The 24,868-nt window shown below is 37.6% G+C and overlaps 1 protein-coding gene and 1 pseudogene across 1 annotated transcript in view; one reads left to right on the forward strand and one right to left on the reverse strand.

Annotated features, from left to right (window-relative positions):
- The window catches only part of GABRR3 (gamma-aminobutyric acid type A receptor subunit rho3), a 725,962-nt gene that overhangs the window by 455,421 nt on the left and 245,673 nt on the right, over window positions 1-24,868 (forward strand). The gene's annotated exons all lie outside the window — the stretch shown is intronic.
- On the reverse strand, window positions 18,918-19,861 carry LOC130829854 (olfactory receptor 5H2-like; annotated as a pseudogene).

Consider the following 24,868-nt stretch of genomic DNA (forward strand, 5'->3'; position numbering starts at 1 on the left):
AAGACCAGAAAAGGCTACTGAGCAAAGTGATCAGAGAAGCAGAAGGGAATTGGAAAGCTGCGTGTTGGGAACTTAAAGAGAGGAAAATACTCAAGAAGGACAAAGGAAAGTACAGTGCTTAAAGCAAAATAAATGCTCTGATAGGGTAAGGAGTGAACAGAAATCATTGGGTGTGGGAGATTTTTAGTGGCTTTAGTAAAAACAGTTTCCATTCATGATAGAATTGAGGTCAGAAATGAAAGGGAAGCAAGTAGCACAGCAGTGAGGAGAGTAAAAGAAAGTATCCAGGATGTGGAGAACAGATACGAATTTCTTGTCATGAGGAACAATGTCATGAATGTTTTCAAAAGATAGAGAGGAGGGTGTTGAGAGGAGAGAGGATAAATGAGCAGAATGGGAAACTGGGGGCTGAGAAGGAAAGAAGAAGCGAGAAGAGAAGAGGGGGCACAGATGGATAAGTGTAGGAAAGACAAAGCAATAAAGAAGGAGAGAGCAAGTATCAGAGAAAGTCTTTGATGAAATGAGGGGAAAGACATAAATAGGGCTTAAATATTTGTCTTAAATCAGATTTTCATTTAAAGTTAGCACTGGGAATCCTTTATCTTTCTTTTATTCAGAATCCCAAGTTTATTTTTGTGTGGAATTTGCGTATGGAATAGAGGCTTTCATTTTAATTTTACTGTATAAATTTGTTTTGTTAATAAATATTCTACCGCTGCCAAGTTTCATTGTTATTTCTGTGATTAGAGGTGACTTTCCCTAGAATTCCTCCTGGGTTTACTTGACAGCTTTTGCTTTTCTACCAGTTTGAAGCAGAAAAAAAGAGAGCCACATCGAGGGAGGGTGGGGGGGGGGGAGTCGAGGGAGGGAGGGAATACTGGGATATGTGTATAAAAACAGATGATTGAACTTGGTGTACCCCCCAAAAAATAATAAATAAATAAATAAAATTTAAAAAAATAAAATAAAATAAAATAAAAGCAGTAAACACTGAAAATAAAAAAAAAAAAATAGAGCCACAGACTGGAATTTAATACAGGCAATATAAATAACCAATGACAATAATTGAAGTTGTTAAATGTACATTTATCTGGAATGGGCTTTCTTCCATGCAGTCCCAAAATTAATCAAAATTTTCAATTCAATGTGTGAACACTTATTAAGTCATAAAGCTGAAAAGAGCACCACAGAAACATTTTCTGCATTTTCCGTACATATTTTTTTCAGTGAAATTATTGTCAGAAGTGAGTCACAAAATAGAGGTTACTATTTAAGTGATTTAACTAAAATTTAACTAGATAGCCTGGTTACTTCAATGGAATAAGTATTTTGAACACAATTATCAGAAATATTTCTTTGACAAGAATCATTATGACCTAAATCTGAAAACTCACTTTTAAATTCTTTAACAATCTAGACACCAAAACTTATGCTACGGAGTCATTATAATTATTCTAAGCAGATAATTATATTTCATTAGAGAGTAAAATGTGGTCTCAGAGCTATTTTGCTCATTCAGATTTTACTCACAATAATAGAATATACAGATTATTTGCGATTTGTTTTCCATTTTCAAACTGGATATTTTGATATCTTATAAACCAAATCAAAGTTATTATACATTTCATATTTTAATTTTCTATAAAAAAGAATGAATGTTATAGAAATCATTCTCTCTCACCGATATTCAGCTTTCTGACGTAGAAAATAGAACAAGGGCACTGCAATAGCAATAACACAGGCAGTAGTATTTTGCACACTGATTCATTTTGGAAGCTTTATTTTCCATGCTCAGTGAAATGCAGTTTATATGAATTTGTTTTGAACACGAGTCAACCAATTGTAAAACTGTATGCTTTTGCCAGAAAAGGAATGAGTGAAGAACTAAAATTCCCCTGATAGTACCCACAGGTTCCCTTTATGACAAACCGAAGCCTTTCCACGGGGCATTATGTACTTGGCCGTTTATGAGGAACCCAGGCTGTCCCACAGGGCATTGCAGACTCTGAAATCATAAACATTAAGTATTTTGGCAGTTCTAGTTTTAACAATTGAAATTTCACTTCTTTCCACCACAGGTGACATTTCCGACATGTTTATGGCACACTCCAGTTTATCTATGAATTTAGATGATTTATCAGTATGGCCTGGCTTAGCTAATTACACATGAATTTAATGAGGTCAAAGTTCTAGATTCCCTTCAAAACCAACCACAAGAAAGTTGTCCTCCTCATAGAAACTGTAGCTCACATCCAGATCTACACCTAACTCCCCAAACTGAAAATTGATAAGAAATCTTACCAGGCATAGATCAGGGAGAGGAGCAGGGAAAAACAAAAGGCAAGACCACAGGGATGTAGACTAGATCAGTGCTTCTCAAACTTTAATTCCTGTGAATCTCCTGGTGATTTTCTTAGAATACAGATTCTGTTTCAGTAGGTCAGGGTTGGTCTCACAAGGTGATGTATCTGCCCATTTGCAATCCTCAGAGTCTTCCTTCATTTGCAGACCTACCTCAGAGAACTGGATCATTACAGAAACAGTATAGAAACAAACCAAAAAATTGCAGATGGAGCTGGATGCAAACAGAGAAGCAAAGAGGGGCCAGAAGGGAAAAGGGAGGCCAGCTTGGGTGGGATCACAGAAGGTCTGGAGGCTAGGTCAGGGACTTTGTCCTGTACCCCGACTGAAACGAAAACTATTGATGGATTTTGAACATCGTGGTTACATGTTCAGATTTGCCTTTAATTATTAACAGTCAAGTTGCCAGTGAACATTTATGGAGAAAAATAATGACGTTCTTTATGTCAAAATAGTATAATATGAAAATGGTAATATTTTGTTTTGCTGTCTGAAAAATAGAAAAATGTTTAATCTGCTCTTGCTCTAGATTGGCAGCTCGGGGGAAAGCAAAGGACATAGGTTTTGATAGACTCATTAATCATTTGTCCTCTTCCTTAGAACTGTGATAGTGAAAGCTGAAAAAGACCTGAAAAAAAGACCCACCATAGACCAAATAGAATTCAGTGTGAAAACGCAGCAGATGGATGGAGTAAGGAGTAGGATGTACATTAGTAGCTTCAACATAACCCAACTTGACTATTACTGCCCCTTAAATTTTGTGAAATTACCTTTTAGCTCATTTTGTTGCCTATGGATGAGTACAGAGGTCTGCATTGTTGCTTTCAGTATGAGTAATCTTTTCAGTTTGGGTCATCTTAATAGATGGATCGTGGTATCTTATTGTGGTCTTCCTTTGCATTTCCCCAATAACAATTATATTGAGCATATTTTTGTGTTCATATTTGACATACGTATACCTTGTTTAGTTGAGTACCTGTTCAAATTTATGCCCATTTTTTCATTAAATTGTATAATTTCTTTCTTTTTTTTCTATTTATTTATTTATTATTATAATTTCTTATTGTTAAGTTTTGAGAATTTTCCATATATCCTGGTTACAAAGCTTTTATCAGATATATGATTTATAAATATTTTCTCTGGGATCTTGAGAAATTTCTTTCCCTCACGCAAGATATCACACTTGTGCACTATGCTAATTGGACCTAGTGAGCAAGAAATAGCAACTACTGGAGACTTATTCATAGATATGTGTGTGCTAGAAGGTGAGAAATAAATCCAATGAAAATTCAGGTCCCATTTAACTGCATGAAATTTCTAGGGGTTCAGTCGTGTGGGTCATGTGGAGATATACCTTCTAAGGTGAAGGAGGTTGCATCTGGCACCTCCTACAAAAAAAGGCACAGCACCTAGTGGCCCCTGCGCATTTTAGAAGCAGCACCATCCTCATTTGGGTGTGTTATTCCAGCACATTTACCCAGTGTCCAGAAAAGCTGCTAGTTTTGAGTGGGGCTCAGAACAGGAGAAGGTTTTACAAAAGGACAAGGCTACTATGAAACTGCTCAGCTACTTGAGCCACATGATCCCACAGAACCCATGGTGCTTGGAGTGGTGGTGGCAGACAGGGAGGATGCTGTTGGGAGCCTTTGGCAGGCCTCTCTAGTTAAAAAATAGGCAGACTTGGTTCTGGAGCAAAGCCATGCCATCCACTGCAGATAACCTCTCTCCATGTGACAAACACTTGTTGGCTTGCTACTGGGTCTTATTAGAGGCTGTTACATAATGCACCAAGACAAAACTGGCAGTACAAGGACACATCTTTAACAAATGGAAGAGGTATGTACATGCTCTGTCCTGAGCAACCCCTGAGGGTACCAGTTAGTTACTTGAACAAGTGGTCCAGTGTCCATGATCCCCATGCCTGCTACTCTGGCTTCTCTATCCCAGCCTGCACTGTGGCCTCATTGGGAACAGTTCTCTATACTCAGTAGACAGAGGAAGATGTTACCTGGACCTGATTTACCAATGATTATGTACCATATGCAGACAGCATCTGAGAGTAGACAACTAAGCAATACTGCCACTCTCTGTGACATCCCTGTAGGACAGTGATGCTGGAATAGCCCCCCTTTGGGCAAAACTTTCAGTAGTCCACCTGGTTGTTCATTTGTCTGGAAGAAAAAATGGCCAGATTTATGATATAATGATCATGTGCTTTAGTCAGTGGTTTGGCTGGGTAGTAAGAGACTTTGAAGCAATATTATTGGAAAACTGATACAAGGAAATCTGTGGAGGAAGTATGTGGATGGATCTCTGTAAATGCACAAAAACTATGAAGGCATGTGTATCCCATGTGAATACTCACTAAAGGATGACTTCAGCAGTGGAGGACTTTAATAATCAAGTGGATAGAATGACCCATTCTATGGACGCCAGTCAACATCTTTCTCTAACCATCCCTGTCATAACCAAATGGCATGAAAAAGAGACAGTGGTGGTTGGAATGGAGGTTATGCAAGAGTTCCGCATCGTAGACTTCCACTTACCATGGCCAGCTTGGCTAAGGGCATTTCTGAGTGCCCATTCTGCCAGCACAGAGACCAACACTGAGTCTCCAGTATTGAGCCATTCATGGGAGTGATTAGCCAGCAAGCTGGTGGCAGGTTGATTACTTTGACAATTTCTCATCACGGAAGGGTCAGTGTTTTGCCCTTACTAGAATAGATACTTACTCTAGATACAGATTTGTCTCCCCTGTAGGCAATTCTCTTGCCAAAACAACCACCTGTGGACTTACAAGATTCCTGATCCACTGTCACGGTATTCCACATCGCATTGCCTGTGATCAAGGAATTCACTTCATAGCTGATGCAATGTGGTAATGGTCCCATGATTATGAAATTCACTTGTTTTATCCTGTTCCCTAATATTCTGAAGCAGCTAATTTGAGAGGACAATGGAATGGATTTTTAGAACTCAGTTACAGAACTTCCTGTATGCTATACCACGCGGGATCAAAGTTCTTCAGAGAGCTGTACATTTTTTAAATCAGCATCGAATACATAGTACTGTTTCTCAGATAGCTAGGATTCACAGGTTCAGGAATCAAGGGGTGGAAATGGACGTGGTACCACTCACTATTACTCCTAATGACTCACTAGCATTATTTTAGCTTCATGCTCCCAGATGTTATGCTCTGATGGTCAAGAGGTCTTAGCGATAGAGGTAGGAATGTTCCACTAGCACACAAAACAGTGTGTCCGTTGGTCTGAAAGTTAAGGCTGCCACTGGGTCGTTTTGGGCTCCTCATTCCTCTGAACCAGCAGGAAAGTAGGGAATAACTGTGCTGGCTGAGCTGGCTGATTCTGAACCAAGGGATGTAGGACTACTATTCCACAATGGGGTGAGGAAACGCAGTAAAAAGAAGATCCCTTAGGGCATGTCTTAGTACAATTAGTTCCTGTGATTAAGGTCAATGGAAAACTTCAACACCAATTGGGCAGGACTTCTACCAGCCCAGACTCTTTGGAATGAAGATTTGGGTCACCCTACCAGATAAAAAACAATGGCTACTTCAGTACTTGCTGAAGTCAAAGGGAATGTAGACTGGGTAGGGGAAGAAGGAAGTTATAAATACCATGTGATCTGGCAGAGAAAAGCCCCAAGTATTTCTTGTTTTGTTTGGTAAGAATTTGTGTTTTTGTGTGTGTGTGTGTGTGTGTGTGTGTTTATGTGTGTGTGTGTAGCAAGTATCTTTGTATTTTATATAAAACTATTCCCTTACCATAATATATTTTGACTAAATATCACATAATTGAGCATCGTTAATTGACATTATAGTGTTTAAGCATGAGATATTGAGAAGCATAAACCTTTTGCCTCCTACTCTATGAGAGATTTTATTGTACACAGCATATGTGTATCATGTTAGGTGGAATTATAACCTTGCAATTGTCCTTTTTATTGAGGTATATTTGATTTACTTATAATATTATATTAGTTTCAGGTGAACAACGATTCAAAATTTTTATAAATTATGCTCCTTTTAAAGTTATAAAATATTGGCTATATTTCCTAGACTGTACAATATATCCTTATAGCTTATTTATTTTATACATCATCATCTATACCTCTTAACACCCTAGCCCCACCTCACCCCTCCACCTTTGCCTCTTCTGATGAGTAACCTCTAGTTTGCTCTCTGTATCTGTGAGTCTGTTTTTGTTTTATTATATTTCCTTCATTTGTTTATTTTTCAGATTCCGCATATAAGTGATAACAAAGTATTTGTCTTTTTCTGACTTATTTCTCTAAGCATAATACCCTTCAGATCCATCCATGGTGTTGTAAATGGCAGAATTTCATTCCTCTGTGTGTGTGTGTGTGTGTGTGTGTGTGTGTGTATCTTCTTTATTCATTCATCTGTGGATGGACTTAGATTTCTTCCATATCTCGGCCATTGTACCATTGTAAATCATGCTGCTATGACTGTTGATGTGCATGTTTCTTTCAAATTAGTGTTTTCCTTTTCTTCAAATATATACCCAGGAGTGGAATTGCTGGGTCGTATAGCTGTCTATTTTTAGTTTTTTTGAGGTACATCCACACTGTTTTCCACAATGCTGCACTAATATATGTTCCCACAAAAAGGGTTCCCTTTTCTCCACATCCTCACAAACATTTGTTATTTGTGGCCTTTTTGATAATAGTAATTCTGAAATGTGTGAGGTGGTTTTGATTTTCATTTCTCTGATCTTTAAAGATGTTGAGCATCTTTTCATATGCCTGTTGGCCATTTTCTGTCCACTTTAAAAAAGTATCTATTCAGGTCTTCTGACATTTTTTTTAATATGGTTGATCATTTTTTGTTGTTGTTGTTGTGCAAAATCTTTTAAGTTTAATTAGGACAATTTGTTTATTTTTGCTTTTGTTTCTTCTGCATTAAGAGATAGACCAGAAAAAATATTGCTATGATTTATGTCAAAGAGTTTTCTACTTATGATTTATTCTAAAAATTTTCTGATTTTCAGTCTTTTATTTAGGCCATTAATACATTTTGCATTTATTTTTATAATGGTATAAGAAAATGTTCTGATTTCATTCTTTTACATGTCGCTGTCCAGTTTTCCCAGCACCACTTATTGAAGAGACTTTTTCTCCATTGTATATTCTTGCCTCCTTTGTAATAGATGAATGACCATAAGTGCATGAGCTTATTGCTGGATGCTCTATTCTGTTCTGTTGATCTAGCGTTTCTGTTTTTGTGCTGGAACCATACTGTTTTGATGACTGTAGGTTTATAGTATAGTCTGAAGGCAGGAAGCATAATACCTCTAAGCTTTGTTCTTCTTTCTCAACATTGTTTTGGCTAGTAAAGGTGTTTTGTATTTCCATACATATTTAAACTTTATTGGTTCTAGTTTTATGAAAAATGTTATTGGTATTTTGATTGGGATTGCCTTGAATCTGTAGATTGCCTTGGATAGCATGGTCATTTTAATAATATTAATGCTTGTCCTGCTGGCATGTGTGGTTCTAGGGCTGGTACCTATTCACTAGTGGGTTTTGCTGGCTTTGGGGCTGTCTGGCTGTAAGGCCCCAGGTTTTATGGGTCTGGTGCCTGCACACTGGCATACCAGGCCAAGTCCTGGCTCCTCTGGCAGGCAGAGCCATGTGATATTTTCCATGTGGTAGAATGAGCTTGCAATAATGGCTACCACCAGTGTCTACATCCCCAGCGTGAGCTCCACTTCCCTCCTGCCTCTCTGGGAGAGGTTTCAGGATCAGCAGATGTGTCTGACACAGCCTCCTTTCAAATTATGGCTTCTGCCCTGGGCCCAGAGTATGTGAGATTTAGTATGTGCTCTTTAAGAGTAAAGTCTCTATCTCCCACAGTGCTCCGGGTTTCAGGAAAGTAAGCTCCACTGACCTACAAAGCCAATTGTTCTGGGGCCTTGATTGATGATGCAGGACCCCTGGGCTGATGAGCCTGATGTGGGGCTGAGACCCCTTGCTCCTTGGAGAGAACCTTGATAATTGTAATTATTCTCCTGTTTGTGTGTTGCCCACCTGGGGCTTAATTACACCATGACTCTGCCCCTGCTACCCATCTTGTGATTTGTTATTTATATCTCTAGTCGTAGTAGATCCGTTCGGGTAATTCTACTCTTTCTCATCAATAGTTGTTCTCTAAATAGTTATAATGTTGTTGTGCCTAGGAGAAGAAGTGAACTCACGATCTTCCTACTTTGCCGTCTTGGCCCAAGGGTGCTGTTGTCTTCATTTGAAGTTTAAGTAGAGTTTAAGGAATTGTATATGGGTGCCAAGTTGATAACAGGTGGCATTGTGATGGTTCATTTTATGTGTCAGTTTGATGTGGCCTAGGGATGCCCAGATATCTGGTTAGACATTATTTTGTTTGTGTCTTTGAGGGTGTTTATGGAAGTTATTAATATTGAAGTAGTGAGCAGAGTCAAGGTGATGGCCAGACACTTTGTGCGTGGCCATTATCCAATCCATTGTGGGCCTTCATGGAACAAAAAGTCAGAGGAAGACTGATTGATAGGAACATCAATGTTATTTTGCCCTCAGTTTTTGTGGTTCTCAGGTTTTCAGACTTTGGTTGATATCTACACCATCAGCTTCCCTATTCTCAAGGCTTAGAAGTATCATCAGCTTTTCTGCATCTCTACTTTGCAGATAGCAGATTGTGTATCTTCTCAGCCTCCATAATCATGTAAGCCAATGTCTTATAATAAATGTCTTTACATATAGATGTAGGTGCCGATAGATACAGATTTATATATACATTGATCTAGATTGATCTGTATAAATACATAGATAGATAGACACACACACACACACAGTATATCCTACTGGTTCTTTTACGCTGGACAATTCTGACTCCTAAGTAATACAAATACTTGCTGTACATTTAGTGAACTTCTTTCTTTATACTGAAAAGTAGAGGGAAATATGAGGCAGTTGTGATCTATTACCCTCAAATAAGGTTTAGAAGATGGCTTCTCAAACAATTTTTCTCCATACTAATAGCTGAAGTAATTTCTTGTACATGAAATTCCTTTGAAATGATGGTCCAAAACTGGGCAGAGCCTCAGGATCAGCTGAGGTGCTTATAAAAGTATAGCTTGGAGGAAAAAGATGGCGGCGAAGTAGAGGGACATGGAATGCCTCCCTCTCCACAGATGCATTGGGAATACACTGAAGGACGCAATAATTCCCACAGAGAACCAGCTGAACACCAGCAGATGGCCTCAGATGCCGGAATGGACCGCAAGGAGCCTGACATGACCGGTAAGGAGGCATCTACGACGGCTCAAAGAGGGTGAAGCGGCGGAGCTGTGGCAGACGGGAGGGAGTGAGAAGCATACGGATGGTCCACAGCGCAGCTTAGCTTTCCCAGACCGGGACGTCGATCCACAGCTGAACAGAGGGTCCGGGAGCAGGAGCGTGGGAAACGGAGAGCCGGTTCAGGGTGAGAAACATTGTTGCCAGTAAGGTGACGGACCGAGAGGACAGGAGGGAAGAGGTCCACGGTGAGGAGTGCCTGCCCCTGAGAGCTGCCCGGCCATGATGGTGGCTGGAGGCTGCAGGCTCACAGGCGGTGGGGAGGAGCCGCGCGCATAGCCTCTCTCTCTCTTTTGGGGCCTGGAGCAGGCAGTGGAAAGACGCCCTGTGGGCCACCTAAGGCGCTCAGGGATAACAAGTACCCTCAGGCACTCGGGCGGGGCTAGATTAAAACCCCTTGGAATGCAGGAGGGAGGCTGTTGAGAAAAAACAACAACAACAGCAACAAAAAACCTGAGAGAGGCCCAACTCTAAGACTTTCTGTTTACGCCTGAGCCACCAGCATCCCTCTGCAACAGGCACCTCCAAGCCCGACTGAAACAACAGTGCACCACTGCTCACTCACTCCCAGGGGAAGGAGCCACTATTGTACCCTCTCCCTCCCCACACACCGACGCTTACAGTTGAACAATAAAGGAACCTTTGCTGGTAACAGAATAATGCAAAAAAACCCAAGGCGAATAGAAGGACACTTAAAGCTGAGACTCTAAGGAAACAGAAATACTAGTATCAATTCCTATTGACTGGTCCATTCTGGGATCAGTTCTGGATTTTCTTTTTCTTTCCCTCTTCTTTTTCTCTCTCTTTTTTTTCTTTATTAAATATGATCTTAGCCCTAAGAGATCTACAAGTTTTATAACATAATTTTTTAATGATATTTTTTATTCTTTTTTTTTTTTTCTGCCTTTTTATGTACTTCTATATCTAGCTAAGTTTTTGGTAGTACGAACAATATATCTCTCATACTTTCCTTTCATCCCTATCTTTTATACATTTCTATTCCTTTCTTTTTATTTGCATATTTCCAACCACATTACGCTCTTCTGTTCCCCTTTCTTCCAGCCATTTTTAGTTTATTTTATCTTAACATACTTAAAAGCAACACTATCGATCTGCTCAGACTCCTTGCTCTATTCTACAGATGACGCACCGCCTTGGTATTTAATATTAGGTTTTTCTCTTTATCTTAGTTCTTAGTACAGTTGTCTAATTACATTCTGAGAATCTCCATTCTGTCTGGTGGTACTCTGGCTCTTTTCTATATTTGATTCTAGCTTACAAAATCTCCCTGGATTAATGTTTGTATGTGTAAGGTGTTATTTGTTTGTTTGTTTGCTTTTGCTTTTGTCTCTGATTTGTTCTGTTTCAGTTGTCAATTTCTGCTGGGTTTCTCTTTGAATATCTGATAGCACACTGGGGTTCTGTCAGGTCTTTCTAGAGCCTTATGTCCTAATGGATGCAGTAATCGTGTGTCTTATACATGTATGTGTTTCCTAGACTTAATATTTGTTTAATGCAATACTTGGACATTAGTCTGAGGCTTGGACAGTCTTCTATAAACACCTCTATCACCAGGACAAGCAACCCCAAAAGTTTGGACAACTATGAGGAAACAAAGAAACACCATGCAGGCAAAGGAGCAGGAAAAAACCCCACAAGACCAAATAAATGAGGAGGAAATAGGAAAAATGCCTGAAAAAGAATTTAGAGTAATGATAGTAAAAATGATACAAAATCTCGATAACAAAATAAAGTACAAGAAACAGTTCATAAGAACTCAGAAAAACAAACAGCAATGGATAACAAAATAACTGAAATTAAAAATACTCTAGATGCTATAACCAGCAGAATGACGGAGGCAGAAGAACGGATAAGTGAGTTGGAAGATAGAATGGGGGAAATAAACGCCACAGAGCAGGAAAAAGAAAAAAAAATAAAAAGACTAGAAGACAGTCTCAGAGACCTCAGTGATAACATTAAGCGTACCAACATTCGAATTATAGGCATCCCAGAAGAAGAAGAAAGCAAGAAAGGGTCTGAGAAAATATTTGAAGAGGTTATATTGGAAAACTTCCCCAACATGGGAAAGGAAATAATTCACCAAGTCCAAGAAGCACAGAGAGTCCCATACAAAATAAATCCAAGGAGAAATACACCGAGGCAAATATTAATCAAGCTAACGACAATTAAACACAAAGACAAAATATTAAAAGCAGCAAGAGAAAAGCAACAAACAACATATAAGGGAAAACCCATCAGGATAACAGCTGACCTTTCTACAGAAACTCTGCAGGCCAGAAAGGAATGGCAGGATATCCTGAAAGTCCTGAAAGAGAGAAACCTACAGCCAAGAATACTCTACCCAGCAAGAATCTCATTCAGATTTGAGGGAGAAATCAAAAGCTTTCCAGACAAGCAAAAGTTAACAGAATTCAGCACCACTAAACCAGCCTTACAACAAGTGCTAAAGGAACTTCTCTAAGTAGGAAACACAAGAAAAGGAAAACACCTACAAATACAAACCCAAAACAATTAAGAAAATGGTAATTGGAACACACATGTCAATAATCACCTTAAATGTAAATGGATTAAATGCTCCAACCAAAAGACACAGATTGGCTGACTGGATACAAAAACAAGACCCTTCTATATGCTGCCTACAAGAAACCCACTTCAGACCAAGGGATACATATAGACTGAAAGTAAAGGGATGGGAAAAGATATTCCATGCAAATGGAAGTCAAAAGAAAGCTGGAGTAGCAATACTCATATCAGACAAATTAGACTTGAAAGTAAAGACTATTACAAGAGACAAGGAAGGACACTCCATAATGATCAAGGGATCCATTCAAGAAGAACATATCACAATGGTAAATATCTATGCCCCCAATACAGGAGCATCTCAATACATAAGGCAAATGATAAGAGTTATAAAATGGGACATCAACAGTAACACAATAATAGTGGGAGATTTGAACACCCCACTTACATCAATAGACAGATCATCCAAACAGAAAATAAATAAAGACACACAAGCTTTAAATGACACATTAGACCATCTCGACTTAATTGATATTTAGAGGACATTCCATCCAAAAACGACAGACTACACTTTCTTCTCAAGTGCACATGGAACATTTTCCAGGATAGATCACATCTTGGGTCACAAATCAAACCTCAGCAAATTCAAGAAAATTGAAATCATATCAAGCTTCTTCTCAGACCACAACGCCGTGAGACTAGATATCAATTACAGGAAAAAAACTGCAAAAAATACAAACACATGGAGGCTAAACAAGTCACTCTTAAACAACCAAGAAATCACTAAAGAAATCAAAGAGGAAATCAAAAAATATCTAGAAACAAACGACAATGAAAACACAACAACCCAAAACCGATGGGACACAGCAAAAGCAGTTCTAAGAGGGAAGTTTATAGCAATACAGTCCTGCCTTAAGAAACAAGAAAATTATCGAATAAACAACCTAATCTTACACCTAAAACAACTAGAGAAAGAAGCACAAATAAACCCCAAAGTGAGCAGAAGGAAAGAAATCATAAAGTTCAGAGCAGAAATAAATGAAAAAGAAAGGAAGGAAACCATAGCAAAGATAAATAAAATTAAAAGCTGGTTCTTTAAGAAGATTAACAAAATTGATAAACCATTAGCCAGACTCATCAAGAAAAAAAGGGAGAAGATGCAAATCAACAGAATTAGAAATGAAAAAGGAGAAGTCACAACGGACACCTCAGAAATACAAAAGATCATGAGAGACTACTACAAGCAACTATATGCCAATCAATTGGATAACCTGGAAGAAATGGATACATTCTTAGAAAAATACAATCTTCCAAGACTGAACCAGGAAGAAATAGAAACCATGAACAGACCAATCACAAGTACGGAAATTGAGGCAATGATTAAAAATCTCCCAACACACAAAAGCCCAGGACCAGATTGGTTCATGGGCGAATTCTATCAAACACTTCGAGAAGAGCTAACACCTATCCTTCTCAAACTCTTCCAAAATATTGCAGAAGGCGGAACACTCCCAAGTTCATTCTGCGAGGCTACCATCACCCTAATACCAAAACCAGGCAAAGATGTCACAAAAAAAGAAAACTACAGACCAATATCACTGATGAATATAGATGCAAAAATCCTCAACAAAATACTACCTAACAGACTCCAACAGCACATTAAAAAAATCATACACCATAATCAAGTGGGGTTTATCCCTGGGATGCAAGGATTCTTCAATATACGCAAATCAATCAACGTGATACATCATATCAACAACTTGAAGGATAAAAACCATATGATCATCTCAATAGATGCAGAAAAAGCTTTTGACAAATTTCAACATCCATTTATGATAAAAGCTCTCCAGAAAATGGGCATAGAAGGAAATTACCTCAACATAATAAAAGCCATATATGACAAACCAAAAGCCAACATCGTTCTCAATGGGGAAAAACTGGAAGAATTCCCTCTAAGAACAGGAACAAGACAAGGGTGTCCACTCCCACCATTATTATTCAACATAGTTTTGGAAGTTTTAGCCACAGCAATCAGAAAAGAAAAAGAAATCAAAGGAATCCAAATTGGAAAAGAAGAAGTAAAATTGTCCCTCTTTGCAGATGACATGATATTATATAAAGAAAACCCTAAAGACTCTACCAGAAAACTGCTAGCACTAATTGATGAGTTTTGTAAAGTAGCAGGATACAAAATTAATGTGCAGAAATCTCTTGCATTCCTATACACGAACAACGGAAGAGCAGAAAGAGAAATTAAGGAAACTCTCCCATTCACCATTGCAACAAAAAGAATAAAATACCTAGGAATAAATCTGCCTAAGGAGGCAAAAGAACTGTATACAGAAAACTTTAAGACATTGATGAAAGAAATCAAAGACGACACAAACAGATGGAGGGACATACCATGTTCCTGGATTGGAAGAATCAACATCATGAAAATGACTGTACTACCCAGAGCAATTTACAGATTCAATGAAATCCCGATCAAATTACCAATGGCATTTTTCGCAGAACTAGATCAAGAAATCTTACAATTTGTATGGAAACACAAAAGACCCTGAATAGCCAAAGCAATCTTGAGAAGGAAAAATGGAGTTGGTGGAATCAGGCTTCCTGACTTCAAACTATACTACAAGGCCATAGTGATCAAGACAGTATGGTACTGGCACAAAAATAGAAAGGAAGATCAATGGAATAGAATAGAGAACTCAGAAGTAAGCCCAAACACATATGGGCACCTTATCTTTGACAAAGGAGGCACAAATATACAATGGAAAAAAGACAGCCTCTTCAATAAGTGATGCTGGGAAAATTGGACAGCAACATTTAAAAGAATGAAATTAGAACACTTCCTAACACCATACACAAAAATAAACTCCAAATGGATGAAAGACCTACATGTAAGGCCAGACACTATAAAGCTCCTCGAGGAAAACATAGGAAGAACACTCTATGACATCCATCAAAGCAAGATCCTTTTTGACCCACCTCCTAGAATCATGGAAATAAAATCAAGAATAAACAAATGGGACCTCATGAAACTTAAAAGCTTTTGCACAGCAAAAGAAACCATAAACAAGACTAGAAGGCAACCCTCAGAATGGGAAAAAATAATTGCCTATGAAACAACGGACAAAGGATTAATCTCCAAAATATACAAGCAGCTCATGCAGCTGAATACCAAAAAAGCAAATAACCCAATCCACAAATGGGCAGAAGACTTAAATAGACATTTCTCCAAAGAAGACATACAGATGGCCAACAAACACATGAAAAGATGTTCAACATCACTCATCATCAGAGAAATGCAAGTCAAAGCCACAATGAGGTATCACCTCACACCAATCAGAATGGCCATCATCACAAAATCTGCAAACAACAAATGCTGGAGAGTGTGTGGAGAAAAGGGAACTCTCTTGTACTGTTTGTGGGTATGTAAGTTGGTACAGCCACTATGGAAAACAATTTGGAGGTTCCTTAAAAAACTACAAATAGAACTACCATATGATCCAGTAATCCCACTACTGGGCATATACCCAAAGAAAGCCATAATCCCAAAAGAAACTTGTACTATAATGTTTATTGCAGCACTATTTACAATAGCCAGGACATGGAAGCAACCGAAATGCCCATCAACAAATGAATGGATAAAGAAGATGTGGCATATATATACAATGGAATATTACTCAGCTATAAAAAGGGATGAGATGGAGCTATATGTAATGAGGTGGATAGAACTACAGTCTGTCATACAGAGCGAAGTATTTCAGAAAGAGAAAGACAAATATTGTATGCTAACTCACATATATGGAATCTAAAAATGGTACTGATGAACTCAGTGACAAGAGCAAGGAAGCAGATGCAGAGAATGGACTGGAGAACTCGAGGTTTGGGATGGGGCGGGGGGTGAAGGGGAAGCTGAGACGAAGCGAGAGAGTAGCACAGACATATATATAGTACCAACTGTAAAATAGAAAGCCAGTGGGAAGTTGTTGTATAACAAAGGGAGTCCAACTCGAGGATGGAAGATGCCTTAGAGGACTGGGGCAGGGAGGGTGGGGGGACTCTAGGGGGGGGAGTCAAGGAAGGGAGGGAATTTGGGGATATGTATATAAAAACAGTTGATCGAACTTGGTGTATGCCCCAAAAATAATAAATTAATTAATTAATTAAAAAAAAAAAAAAAAGAAATGATGGTCCAAAAGTTGATCTTGCCTGACACTAGTTTTTCCAATTAACATATGTATTTCCCGTTATCTTTTTTGACATTGAATTTTGATTGGCTATCATCACTGTCAGTTATATTTCCCCATAAAATTTTATTAAAAAGTCCACAATTCTTTATCCTTTAGAAACAATGCCGCATCAAAATCTGTATCCAGCTGCCCCAAATATGGAGAGAAGTATAACCAAGAGTAAAAACCTTTAAAATATTTGCATAGTGCTGTCCAAGTAGTGCTTGATGAGAAAGACTAGTAGAGAAGGTATAGAAACTCGATTTTGACTGGTGTCTCTATCTTCATTGATTATTTTAAAGAGAGGTTATCTAGTGTGGTCCAAAACCTACAGCAGTAGCATTTGAAACAGAAATCCTCACGACAGACCCTATTAGTCTGCTTTCCACAAGCCCTCCAGATGATTCTGAGGCAAACTAAAGTTTGAGAACCCCACTCAAGTTCCTATATTAGAGGAAAAAAAATTTTTTTAAAAACCTAGATTATAGAGGAGTCACACATACCTAATATATATACTAATAGATCCTACCCTACCTAGTTCACAACTCAGACTGAGAAATACTGTTCTAGGTTTGCTAGTGTTTGTTTTTACTTAACTTCTGAGGGTGTTGATTCTTTCAACACAGTACAGGATAATGTTGTCATCAACTTCCCAACCACACAAGGTATTGTAAAAAGGTATGTAAAATGAGGAGAAAAAAATGTTTATCCATGTACATAAAGAGAGAGGAACTATGAATTCTCTTAAATCTCAAGATTTACAAATTGATACAGCTTCGTAATAAAGAGTATTTCTATTGTATTATTAGTATTTCCAAGGAGTGGTTTCATCCAATATCAGCAGAGTTTCAGAAAACTGGATGAATGTAGAATTGTGATATCATCCTTTACATCTCAGTAACATTAAATAATACATGTCATTTCATAGTTTCTTTTGTTAAAGATATCTGGACAGTATCTTCTAAAATGTAGGCTTTGTATGGGGTTATATTTTACATCTTTCACAACATTCCACTGCAATGACATATATGATATACAAAAATGAAAAATAAATATTAACAGAAATGAGAATGGGAACACATCAGTGAAGGGGAGTTTTTGGTGAATTTTGGAAGGCATAAATTAGTGTGGGTTTTTCTGAAACATACATCAGAGCAGTAGAATCTGTAGATTAGGCACATGGCCTTCAAGAGAAGGCTACATAAGAAGTCTGATTTCTGACCCCCAGTGCCTATTTCATACCCATCCAACCTAAAAAGTGACTTGGCAGGTAACACACCATACTTGTATACTTAGCTTGATGCTAACCATTTCATTCAAACAAAAGGCCAGTTAGGGAAGCAAACCTTTGTGATTGTCAAAGAAATATACACCAGTTGCTTATGTTAGAAATACAGGCTTTGGATCATAACAGTTTGTGAACAAACAGAAATTTACACAACTTACAGGAAAAAATCAGAACAGTGGGAATATTATAGAGCAACAGAAAATAACAAACTAGGGCAGTATGCAATAACATGGAAAATCTAGTGACAAATATTAAAAAGACCTAGACAGTGATTTATTCACTCCATTTCTGAGGCTTGGGGATGTCCCTCAGAAACAAAAACAGGGCAGATGACCTGAGCTAATCTTGTGACCTGCACCTTTGGAAATAATAGTGATATTTTGTGTAAATACTTATATTGTTTGTATCATTAATCCAAACATCTACCTAAAGGGGTTCTCCCAATATATCACAAGAGCTAATCCTCCTGCTAAGTAGAACAAGATTAATCCACTTTAGGTATATGATACTTGCGATTGTCTTGAAAGAAATTTAGGAAGCTGATCTGACATTCAGTAGCCATCATAGGCCTAGTAATCTCCCTGGGCTCATCACAAGACTGATAACAAGCCATGCACTTTTACTTCATTTGACGTATTTGTGCTGTTAGATTCATTTCAATTCTCTCTTCTATTTACTCATAGACACAAATTCCTGGGATTGGCCTCTGTTCATTCAAACACAGTCCTGCCTTCACTACAGAGTTAAATGTAATATAAGTCTCTAGGCTGCACAGCTCTATTACTATCAAAGACATCATATTCAATTTTTTAATTACACTATTATATTGCTTAATGCATTTATGAAGCCACATTGAGAATACATGTGTAAAATATTTTAATTTGTTTTCCTCTAATTATTCTAATATGACATGAAAATGATTAAATTTTTCTGTGTTTTCATGTTTTTTAGTAACATACACATTTTTAAGGTGTTTACTAGAACACCCATCTTAGGGGGAGTCATTAAACTCTAGGGCAATTATAAGAGGAAAAAAACCTTAAACACTAATCTACAAATAGCAGATCTGATCTCCACAATTATATGACTGTTTTAATGAGAAAGGACAGATATTAGTATGAGTTCTAAGCATTTCTCTTTAATGTTTTTGTCAGTGAATCTATGACTTTCTTATTTATTGGATTGTAGATAATTAGATTTAACAAAGGAATTATGACAGTATAAAATAGAGAATCCATCATATCTTGAGCATCTACTCATGCAGATCCAGGGTGCACGTACATGAAGAAAAGAGGCCCATAGTACAAAGAGACAACAGATGGACTCCACAGGTGGAGATGGCTTTCCTTATGCATTGTACGGACTTCTTTTTTTAAGATTGTAAAGAGAATAAGAGTATAGGAGAAAAGAAAAGAATGGTGAACACCTACATTGACTCAGAGAAAATCAATACCATCAGAGAAATTAATGGAAGGGTCAGTAGAGGAAACCTTAAACAATGGTAGAATGTCACCCTTAGTACAGGTGATGTACTAAGGGTGATGTACTGTGATGGAATTGCAGAAAGTTAATTTGTAAAAAAACATTATGAATTATCGTGTGGAAAAGATCACCTAAGACTGGCAAACTAACAGTGGATTTCAAAGTCAAATGGTTATAGTTATTGGATAAAGTAATAGTTTGCATATGGCTACATAGCAATCATATGCCATTGTTGCCAGCAGGAAAAATTAAAAAAATAAAAATTCCACGGTTACACTGATTGCAGAGGAAAACGAAAATGTATCTTGCATTCTGAGAAAGAGACCATTTTGCTCTTGGCAAAGAAGTTAACCAGCATCATTAGTGTCACTGTGAATGATTTCCAGGCATCCACAAAGACCATATTCCCAAATAATAAGTACATAGGAATGTGAAGGTGAAGGTCATTCCATATCACAGCAGTCAAACCAAAGTTCCCAACAGTGATAAGAAATATCACCAAGAACAGGGGGATTTACCACTCTGGTTGATATGTATGTCCTGTGAGAAAAAATTCTATCAGCAATGTTACATTTTTCTTTTCCATGTTCTCACTGGGTGTTGCCTGAAATACATAGAGTAAAAGAAAGCAAAAGTTACTAAGAAAGTATAACATGAAAATATGAGGAAAGAGAGTTGGAAACATTTACATCAGAATTATCTCTTAATTATGTTTATTACCTACTTTGTATGAGATTTATTTGTGGGAATGGAAATAAACACAATTATTTAAATCTAAAAAATGTGAAACAATGAAGAGATTTTTTAAAAATAAAAGGCATTCTAAATATGTGCTAAATTTATGGGAATAAGATATGGCAGTTTAATAGGGAAATTGTGTCTGGGACATGGATATAGTGTGTAGGGAAAAGAAGTTTGAAGGGTTTAGTTAATACAATGAATGGGATGAGAAGGATCTTGAACAGTATTCATCAGGTAATAACTGTGTACTGGAAATAAGAGATAGAAGTAACACTGTAAGATTTAATATGTATCTTTATACATAATTTAATATATGTTATATATGTATATGTAAGGTAGAGTGGAAAATAGGCTGCAGAGAGTAGTTTTAGTAAGGAATACTAGTCATTGAGCTTTTACTATTGTCCAGTTATTTCCAAACCAAATTACACATCAGAATTGTCTAAGGAACTTTTGTGGAAAATAATAGACTGTGAGGTGTTATTGTAGAGATTGATCTACAGGGTCAAGAATGAAGTCTAATAATCTGCATTATTAAATTGTTCCCCCAAGTAATTAAAATACATATGGATTACTTAGTCCATAGGTGAAATGGCATTAAGAGTGATAAGGAGGATGAAGAGATTGGTGCAAAAGAAATAAGAACATAGAGTAACTACCATGGTGACATATTGGATGTGAAGGGGATATTCAGCGAAGAACAGAGGAGTCACTTGGTAAATGGATAGATTTTCATCAAAAATTGATTGAGAACTCAAATGCAGGGGCCAGTTTTGGAGACAGTGTACTCTAAACATCCAGGTAATACATACATTGTGTATGAGTCTACTAGAGCATATTAGAAATAATTGCTTGGGAGTCATTGAGGGTAGCTTAAGGCGTACCTAAGTAAGACCTATCCATTGGAGAGTGTGCACCAAGTATAGAGAAGAAAGATGAAGAATGAAACTTAAAAGTGTATATTAAAGTTGTTATAAAGGATATATGCCGTTTTGAAGGTAGTCAACATCTGATCCTCTTTTCTACCGCATAATCTTGGAGGCAGGCAGTCCACCACCTACTCTGGAAGTGAAAAGAAATGGAAACTCACTTTTCCATTCCCCTTGCACCTAGAGTGATGGAATTTGACATAGGTTGGTAAAAATCAAACTTAACCACACAGGATTTGGAATTTGGAAAGAAGGTGACAAAGGATCAAGGACCAAAGAGATATTGGTTGCTAAGGTGGAACTAATGGAACTAATATTGGGACATAATTTTGACTGATGACTGACTTCCTTGCTTTAATCTCTTGCTGCCCATTTTCCCAGCTGATTCTTCTAATATAACTAGCATTTTTTTGTTAGAGAAAATTTCTTTTAAAAAAATCATTTCATGCAGCAACTAGTATCCCTGGCTGGCAGTGATGAAAGATAGGGGAAGACCAAAAAGACAGAATGATCCAAGAAGCAGGGGAAACTGGAGAGCTGAGTGTTATGAACATAAAGAGAAGAAAGATACTCAAGAAAAGCAAAGAAAAGTATAGTGCCAATTGCCAAAATAAATGCTCTGGTAGGACAGGGAGTAAACGGATGTCACTGAGTGTGGAACTTAAGAGATTTTTCAATGGCTTTAGTGGGAGCAATTTCCATTATGTGATAGAGTTGAGGCCAGAAAACAATGAGAAGTGCATAGGAAACAAGTGGCACAACAGTGAGGAGAATGAAATAGAGAATCCAAGGTGTGGAGGACCGTTGTAAATGTCTAATGCCTGTAGACAAATATAATATTTTTTCTGTAGATCATTTTAATAAAAGTTTTCAAATGAGAGGAGAGAAGAGGAAGTCATCAAGAGGAGAAAGGAGGCAGGAGACATGGAGAGAGAAATTTGGGTAAGTGAAAACATCACAAGATGGAGGAAGAGAAATAGGCAGAAAATAACAGAACATAGATGGATACGTGTAGGAAAGACAAGCCACAGAACAGGAGTAAGGATATGTCAGAGAGAGACTGAAGATGGTAAAAAGGGAAAGGCTCAGATTTAGGGGTTAAATGTTTATCTTTATTCCAGTTTTCATTAAAAGTTGTCAACTCTGGGAATCCTTTCTTTTTTTTTTTATTCAAAACACCAAGTTCATTTTCCTATGGAATTTGAATATGAAAGCTGTTTCATATTAAATTTTACAGTTGAACTTTGTACCATTCATAAATATACTATCACTGCTGAAAAGTTCTTTCCATGTTTAAAAGTTGCTGTATTGTCATTATTACAGTGATTAGAATTTTCTCCAGAAACCCTCCTAGTTTTACTTGAGACCAATTTTTTTCCAGTAGTTGTTTTAGAAAAATGAAATTGAGCCAAACTCTGGATCCTAATTCAGGCAATAAAAATAACCAATATTAATTGCAGTTATTAAGTGTATTTTTATTTGGAATAGGCTTTCTTCCATCCAATCCCAAATCAATAAAAAATTGAAAATTCTCATACTCAATAAGTATGTTTTTCCATAAGTCAGAAGTACTGGAAAGAGCAGTGGAGAGACCTTTTCAGTATATTTCTTGCTATGTGTATGTAAAATATTCAGTGAACTTTCAGGCATATGCAAAAAATAAAGTAGTTAATATTAAATAATTTACCTTAGAAATTTTGTTTAGAGAATGTGAAAAAGTAAATAGAATGGATCTTTCATTAAAAATAACCAGAGAGGGCTCTTTGGCGGGGCTAATGGCAGACTCCGGGAGGGTTCATGCCAATGAGCACTTCCCAGAATCCCTGCCACCAGCATCCCTGTCCCTGCGGTGAGCCACAGCCTCCCCCACCTCTGCAGGTGAACTTTCAACACCAGCAGGGTACATGGGTTCCAGCCCTGGTCCAGGCAGTTCCCACATGCCATGGAGAAACTAAGCCGTTCTCCACAACCACTGAGCCTGCGCTCTACACACCACAAGCCACAACTATTGAGCCCACATGCCACAACTACTGAAGCCCGCAGGCCCAGAGCCCATGCTCCACAAGAGAAGCCACCTCAATGAGAAGCCCATGTACCACAACGAAGAGTAGCCCCCACTCACCACAACTAGAGAAAGCACGTGCATAGCAACAAAGAGCCAAACAGCCAATAAATAAATAAGTAAGTAAATAAATAAATAAATAAATTTCTTTTAAATAAATAAATAAATGATTCTCTAACTCCAAAAAATAAACAAACAAATGAATAACCAGAGAGATTTCTTAGCTAGAAATTATTGTGAACTGATATTTAAATGCAGTTGAAGCTTTTTAATGTGCAATTCACCAAAATTTATTTTACAAAGTCATTATAGGTTTGTTAACAGGTAATAAAACATTGATAAAATAATTCTCTTAGTTATTTTGCTTATCTAGAGTATAGTCATTAAAGTGGCCAGATAAGAGATTATATAATAATTCATGAAATATGACACCAACCTTTTGGTAGGGTGCTCAGTGACACTGAAGGAATATGACTAGAAAATTGAAGAGATATCTGAACAAATCTCTCTGAATGGGCCAAAAAAAGTGAAGATATTTGTATCCCATGAAAATGCTCATCAAAGGATGACCAAACAAAAAAAAAAGATTTAAATAAACGAGGATAGAATGACCTATACTTGAAAACAAGCCTCTTTCTGTAGCCACTTTTCTCATCACTCAATGGGCTCATGAATAAAGCAGCCATGAAAGCAAGGAAGAATGTTATGTATGGTGTCATAACACGGACTTCCATTAACTATGGCCAACTTGGCTTCAGCCATTGCTGAGTGCTCAGTTGACTAGGAGCAAAGATAAGCCTTAGTCCCTCATATAGCACCATTCAGTAGAGTAATCTGCCACGTACCTGGTGGCAAGTTGATTACATTGGACAGTTTTGATAGTAGAAGGCAAGTATTTTGTTCTTACTGGAATAGATACTTGTCCCACATATAGATTTGCCTTCCCTGTAGTCAGTGCTCTGACAGAACAATCATGCTTGGACTTAACAGAATGCCTTATCCACTGTCATACTATTCCATACAGCATTGCTGTGATCAGGGAATTCACTTCACAACCAAAGAAATACAGCAGTGGGCCCATGATCATAGAATTGACTAGGCTTTTTCTGTTCCCCAAAATTCTAGGCAACTTGTTTGAAGACATGGGAGATAGACTTTCTTGTAGACCCATTTACAGAAGAATGAGATGGCAATACCTTGCAGAGATAGGACAACGTTCTCCAGGAGGCATTTTAATTTCTGAATCAGTGTTTAATATAGCTTACTTTTTCTTCATAGCCAAGTTTCAAGGGTCCAGGAATCAAGAGGTGGAAATGTGAGTGGCACCACTCACTTTTATCCCCAGTGACCTACTAGTATAATTTTTACTTTTTGTTCCCTTGATCTGATGCTTTGAAGGCCTAGAGGTCTTTGAGCCAGATGTAGAAATACTTCCATGAGAACACACAACATTGATTTCTTTGAGCTGGAAGTTAAGACTGCCTATGGGCCACTTGGGCTCCTCATTCCTCTGAATCATCCAGGAAAAAAAAAAGGGAGTTATTGTGTTGGCTGGGATGATTGATCCATACTTCCTAGGGGAAATTGGAATATTACAGCACAATGGAGGTAAGGATCAAAGGGTCTAAAATACAAATTACTTTCCACATCTCTTAGTAGTGCTGTTCCCTATGACTGAGGTCAGTGGCAAACTTTAGCAAACCAATAGAGCAGGACTTTAATGGCTAGACTATTTAGGAATGAAGATTTGTGTCACTTTGTCTGATAGAGAACAATGACTAGCTGCAGTACTTCCTGAAAGCAATAGGAATATGGACTGGTCATGGAAGAAGGTAGTTATAAATACCATGTGATCAGTTAC

This window comes from Hippopotamus amphibius, chromosome 10 (assembly GCF_030028045.1).
Source record: "Hippopotamus amphibius kiboko isolate mHipAmp2 chromosome 10, mHipAmp2.hap2, whole genome shotgun sequence".
In the NCBI taxonomy this organism is placed as follows: Eukaryota; Metazoa; Chordata; class Mammalia; order Artiodactyla; family Hippopotamidae; genus Hippopotamus; species Hippopotamus amphibius.